Source organism: Silene latifolia, chromosome 11, assembly GCF_048544455.1.
Source record: "Silene latifolia isolate original U9 population chromosome 11, ASM4854445v1, whole genome shotgun sequence".
NCBI classification, from domain to species: domain Eukaryota; kingdom Viridiplantae; phylum Streptophyta; class Magnoliopsida; order Caryophyllales; family Caryophyllaceae; genus Silene; species Silene latifolia.
In genome coordinates this window covers 88,612,239-88,618,562 of record NC_133536.1, presented here as the reverse complement: position 1 = coordinate 88,618,562, position 6,324 = coordinate 88,612,239, and the positions used below count along the sequence as shown (strand labels likewise).

General features: G+C 40.5%; 1 non-coding gene across 1 annotated transcript; it reads right to left on the bottom strand.

Annotated features, from left to right (window-relative positions):
* Positions 1-644: 644 nt before the first annotated feature.
* Positions 645-751, bottom strand: LOC141616603 (small nucleolar RNA R71). Its single transcript, XR_012530939.1, has one exon. It is a non-coding gene; the product is annotated as a small nucleolar RNA R71 (small nucleolar RNA).
* Between the last annotated feature and the right edge of the window lie 5,573 nt (positions 752-6,324).

Sequence of the window (6,324 nt, the reverse complement as noted above, 5' to 3'; positions counted from 1 at the left end):
CTTTGCCTTGGGGAAGTAAAACTCCTCAAGGTTTGTTCTAATTGTTTTCGAGTTGTTTGATATTTTGCATGTCTAGAAGGTCACAAGGTGATTTGTTACCTTTTGATCGTGAAATTGAAAGAACTTTGAGAATCAATAGAAGACTTGCTAGGAGAAATTTGAGAGGTATTGGTGGGGTTGTAGATATTCAACCAACTATTGAGTTCATCAACCCTTTTGCAAGAGAAGGTGAGGAGAACCCAACACAAAATTAACCACAAAATCAACCCACAATGCCTAAGTTTTCATCACATTCCGTACCCACCGAGGAGAACCTACCCAATGGTACTCCCACACCACAACATCTAACCGGAAATTTCATTGCCAAATCCGCATTTATCCAATTAGTTGAAAGAAGCTAATTTGGGGGGATGCCTAGTGAAGACCCTATTTCTCATATGGATGCTTTTTGTGACTATTGTGATGCGATTTCACAAACCGGTGTAACTCAAGACCAAATTCGATGGGTCTTATTTCCTTTTTCTCTAATTGGCACCGCGAAACAATGGTTGAAGGGCCTTGATAAGGCTACTCTCGGAATTGATTCTTGGCAGAAGTTGGCTCTAGCTTTCTACAAAACGTTCTATCCACCGGAAAAGACTAACATGCTAAGAGCTTAAATTACGGGTTTTAAGCAAAGGGATGAAGAATCTTTGTATGAAACTTGGGAGCGGTTCAAGGGAATTTGTCGCTCATGTCCTCACCATGGACTTAGCGAGTGGTTCTTGGTACAACAATTTTGGAATGGTCTTTATGAAGATTCAAGAAATATCCTTAATATGGGATCGAATGGGATGTTCACCGAGGTTGATGACAACCAAACTTGGAGCAAAATTGAAGAGATGGCAATCCATAACTCACAATATAGTAGGCCTCGCAAGGATACTAGGGGAGGAAAGCACGAAGTGGACGCCGTTACTCAATTAGGTGCTCAACTTAGCTCCCATATCGATACTATCAACATGAAGTTTGAGAAAGCAATGGCTAGACTTGAAGAAGTCTCAAAATCACCAAAGCATCATGTTAATGCCATGACGGCATCTTCATCAATCCCAAGTGGGATATGTGAGAATTGTGGAACTTTGGGACATGACCAAAGTGAATGTAGGGGAACAAATGAACAAGTGAATGCTTTCCAAGCATACAAGAGTGGTACCCCTTATTTCAACTGTTACAATGAAAACACAAAATTCCATCCAAATCTCTCATACAAAAGCCAAAATGTTCAAAATCCTCAAACAACATACACCCCACCACCCATGAGAAACCAAAGTCAAAGACCCTTTTACAATCAAAACCAAGGTTACCAAAATCAATACAATCAACAAAATGACCAAGGCTTTGATGTTCAAAAAGCGGTCCTCCAAATGCAAAAGAATCAACAAGAGTTTTTCACTCAAATGCAAAAAGATAGTCAAGCAAAGGAAACCACCATCAACAACATCCTAGCTCACACCAAGATGTTGGAAACCCAATCGACTCAACTAGCATCTTCAAGCTCACAAAGACAAAAGGGGCAATTACCACCTCAAAGTAATCCCCCAAGACATGAAACGGTTAGTGCCATTCACTTGAGAAGTGGTACAAGGTATGAAGCACCGAGGAAGCAAGTTGAGGATGAAGTTGTGGAAGCTAGTGACAAGGAAGAAATTGTGCAAAACTCCAAGGTTGGAGAATCATCAAAAGAAGAAATTTCAAAGAAAAATGAAGACAAGGTCAAGGAGAAGGAGCCCATTGTGATTAGACTTCCTTTTCCAAGTCGTCAAGCCAAGCCCAAATTTGATGACCAACTTGGAAAATTTATGGAAATTGTGAAGAATTTGGAAGTCTCGATTCCTTTCACGGAATTAATCAATCACGTGCCGACCTATGCAAAATACATGAAAGACATCCACACAAAGAAGAAGTCGATCCGGAAACTTGAGACTATCGCCTTCACTAAGGTGAGTAGTGCAATACTTCAAGGGAGTTCACCTCCAAAACTCAAGGATCCGGGAAGCTTCTCAATACCGTGTACCATTGGCGACACCACGATCAACAAAGCCTTATGTGATCTAGGGGCTAGTGTGAGTGTTATGCCGTACTCGGTGAGTAAAAGGTTGGGGATGGGAGAGCTTAAATGCACCAATATCACACTCCAAATGGCCGATAGATCGACGAAGACACCATTAGGGATATGGGAAGATGTTCCCGTATGAATTGGGAAGTTTTTCATCCCGGTGGACTTTGTCATTGTTGATATGGAAGAAGACTCCAACATTCCAATCATCCTAGGAAGACCTTTCTTACACACCGCGGGTGCGGTGATTGATGTGAAACATGGAGAGCTCACTCTAGAAGTGGGAGATGAGAGTATAACTTTTAATCTTGACAAGACTATGAGAGCTCCCCGTTTACATGAACCATGTTTCATGATTGATCATTATAGCCGGAAGGATGATAGGAAGAAGTCGGAACTCCAATGGAAGAAGAAAATTGAAGATGCTCCATTCAAAGAGCAAGTGAATTGTAACAAAGAGAGCTTGCAAAGCTCATCAAAGTCAAGCAAAGAAGAAGAGGATGGCCTCATTGGCCAAGACAAGAAATTGGGAGAGTTGTCTCTAACAACTCAAGAGATCTTTAGTGATCAAGTGGATGAAGTTTGTGGTCTTTGGGACGACGAGTTCGAAGGGATTTTTAATCCCTACATTGGTAATGCTATTGATCAAGACAGACAACAAGGGCCAAGGTCTATTGAAGACCTTTATCATGATAATGAACAAGCTTTTGATTACTTTTTCAAGGTGTTGAGCAACATCAACAACACCTTGGACATGCCCCCTTGACATCTCATCAAGAATGAGAGTTTGGTGGAGTCCTCCCTAAACCACCATTTGTAAATATTTCTAACTCCCTAACTCGCATTTCAATTCTTGTATTGCATTTTTGTTATTTTTGGATTTTTATACTTTGATCAAGATAATTGTCATGTTTGAGAGAAGTGAGGGAGGGACTAATGATTTCAATTAATGTGTAGTGCTTTAGCTTAGTGTGGGGATAGCAATTGCCTAGGCTATTCATGCCTTAGTAGTGCCCCCACAATGAAGAACACGAGATTTTGAAGAATGAAAGAATGACAAGGGATATGCATAGTACACGGATAGAACTGAATCCGGGTAGAAGGGGTAGAATCCGAGCGGATTCAGGAGAATCCGCCCGTCTTCAGGCAATCCGGGCATATTGGGTAGAAGACGCCCGTCCTTTATGAGCTGAACTTTTGAAATTTTTGACTGTAAGCAAATCCGGCGTCCGATACGAGAATCCGCCCGTCTTGAAAAAGTCGCCCGTCTTCACCGAATGACGCCCGTCTTTTTGGCCGAGGAAAACAAGAAAAATCCTCGTAAAGGAATCCGCCTTCTTCTCGAAGACGCCCGTCCCGCACTTTCAAATCCGCCCGTCTTTGTTCAAATCCGCCCGTCTTTAGGCGAGATTTAAAACCCGAAAAAGGCGAATCCGGCGTCCCGAAGGAAAGCCGCCCGTCTTCCCCCTGCATTTCGAATTTTTTGGGGTCTTTATAAACCCCTCCCACATTCATTTCTTCATTCATTCACTCAAAACACTACCAAAACCCTCAAAACCCTCATTCTCTCCATCACAAAAACAAGATTCCTCAACAACATTCACCAAAATCAAATCAAAACATCCTTTTAACAACAAATCAATCACTCCTCTTTCAATAAAAATCAAAACCAAGCACAAAATCTTCAACCTTTGAGTCGATTTTTGAATTCATAAAGGCAAAGCCTTTCATCTTTGAATCGATTTGGGTACACTACAAATTGAAGATTTTTCACTCTTTTCTTGGTTTAATCATCAATGGCAAGGACTAAGGGGTCAACAAAAGCAACAAAGGCAAAGGCACCAAAGGCAAAGTCACTTTCATCAAGGCAAAAGAGTCTTCAAGCAAAGAAAGCATTGGCTATGGTGGTAGCTAGCCCAAACTTGGAAGTGCAACAACAACAACCTCCCATGGGAGCAACAACATCTACTACTCCGGAAATTGATCAACTTTCGAATTATCCGGAGGTAATTTTCATTTCCAAATCCCATAGGGACACTTTTGCCAAGTTTGCTAGAAAAGCATTTTTATCCACCAAGTTTATTTGTGAAGAAGCCTTAGATAATTTGGGTGTCCTTGAGCAAACTAGAGCCTTCTTTAAAGCCATGGGGTTGGAGAAATTGTTTGAATCAAAAGAATTGACATACCCCTCCCTTACCTTAGAATTTTTGAGTTCTTTGAAAGTTAACAAGGTTGAGACCATGGAAAACATCGAGTTCCGCCTAGCTAATGTTAGTAGGCGCATCTCTTTTAAGGAAATGGGTGAAGCTTTGGGTCTTAGTGATTCACCGAGTTATTTCAAGAATGTTGGCAAATATGACCCCGCTCCTCTTTGGGAGGCGATTTCCGGAAGGAAATTTGAGAGCTTTCATGCTAGTCGTGCTCTATTAGTCCACCATCCGGGCATTCGAGTATGACACAAGGTCATAGGAAACACCATCATTGCAAGAAAAGACACCAACCATTTCACTAAACTTGATTTTGTTCTTCTTGAGTCGGCTTTGAACATTGGAAGGGAACACACCAAGCCTTTCAACTCTCTAAGGCTTTTGGTGGATAGATGGCTAAACATTGATTGTGGGAAGAAAGGCACTATCGTTATTGTGAATGGCGGTCTAGTCACTATTCTAGCTAAATACTTTGATCCAAACTTCAACAAAGATAACAAGTATGTAGCAAAGAAGGGTGGTCATCTCATTGATATTGATACTATGATGAACAAGTACAAGTGGGTCTCTCATAACCCTCTTGACACCAAGTATGGATGGCTCACAAGTGAGGCTAGATCTTTTACTTTGCCTTCGAAGATTTGTCGTTTAAGTGTCCACCGGACCAATTATCTCCTTCCCCTTTCAAAAGAGGCCGAGTATATCATCCAACAACAAAAGGGTCAAATTGAAATACCCTCCTCTTCCATTGTCACACCACCCTATCCTTTCGAGTACCAAGAGTTCAAGCCCGAAGGTGTTGAAGCAAGAAATGATTATTTGACTCTTATTATGCAAGAGATGCACAAGCAAGCCTTCGAGGACCGGAAAGATGCTTACTTTGCTCAATATCCACCCCTCCTACACTTAGCTAGGCAAGGACTACTTGACCCTTCATGTCCTTTGCCTAGTTGGGCGGATAGAGAAGTCTTCTTTCCGAGTGCATCTAGGGTTGCTCCGGGTGATAATGAGGTTGTTGGTGATGAAGATGTTGATGATAACATTGATGAAGAAGCTAGTGAAGAAGGAGAAGAGGATGATGAGCAAGGTGAAGAAGAAAGTGAAGAAGGAAGTGGCGATGAGTCCACTTCTAATGAGGAAGATGATGATAGTGATGATATGATGGAAGATTAGCAAGCTTTGGAGGCTCCTACCCTCTAGAGGTTTGTTCTACTTCTTTCTTTGTTTTAATTATTTTTCTTGATCATTGTTGGAGTAGTCCTAGCACCATAGAGGACTCACACCTCGGCCCCATTGAGGTGTTCTCATTTTATTGTTCCCATCTTTCAAAATCCAAAATGACAAAATTAGTTTCATGCATTGCATAGTGTGTGCATGAACTACACCCATCCTTAGGACATTAGCAATAATGTCTAGCTCGGTTTGGGGAAGTTAATGCATACACAACGGGAGGTAATCTAAATTATCCTCTCCGTCATAAACAAAAACCAAGCATCATGTAGTGTAGATTAGTGTAGCTTGCATTTAGTGTAGAAATCATGAATCATATTTCATAATTTCCCATCATTTTGACCATTGAGGACAATGCCCATATTAGTGTGGGGATGGGGAATTCTAACTTAACTTCTTATTCAAAAATCCAAAAAAAATTGAAAAATTTCGAAAAATCATAAAAATTTGAAAAATTGAAAAACCAAAAACAAGTTTATTTTTTTTTGTAGTGTAGTCTTGTATATATTATTGTATATATTGTGTTTGTGCTATCCTTGTTCACATTTATCGACTACGCCACATCCGAGACATGAGGATATTGAAGACCGCATGGTATGATCTTTCCAATCTCCTTTTTCCTCTTTATGTTAATGACTATGTGGCTTTATTTTGATTGATGCGGTATAACAATGTGTACTTAGGACTTGCATTTAGTTTATATGTCATATTAGTTAGTAGAATCACTTGCATTAGGATGTATATAATAGTTGCATCATGGCATATAGTTGCATTTAGATAAAATATTTT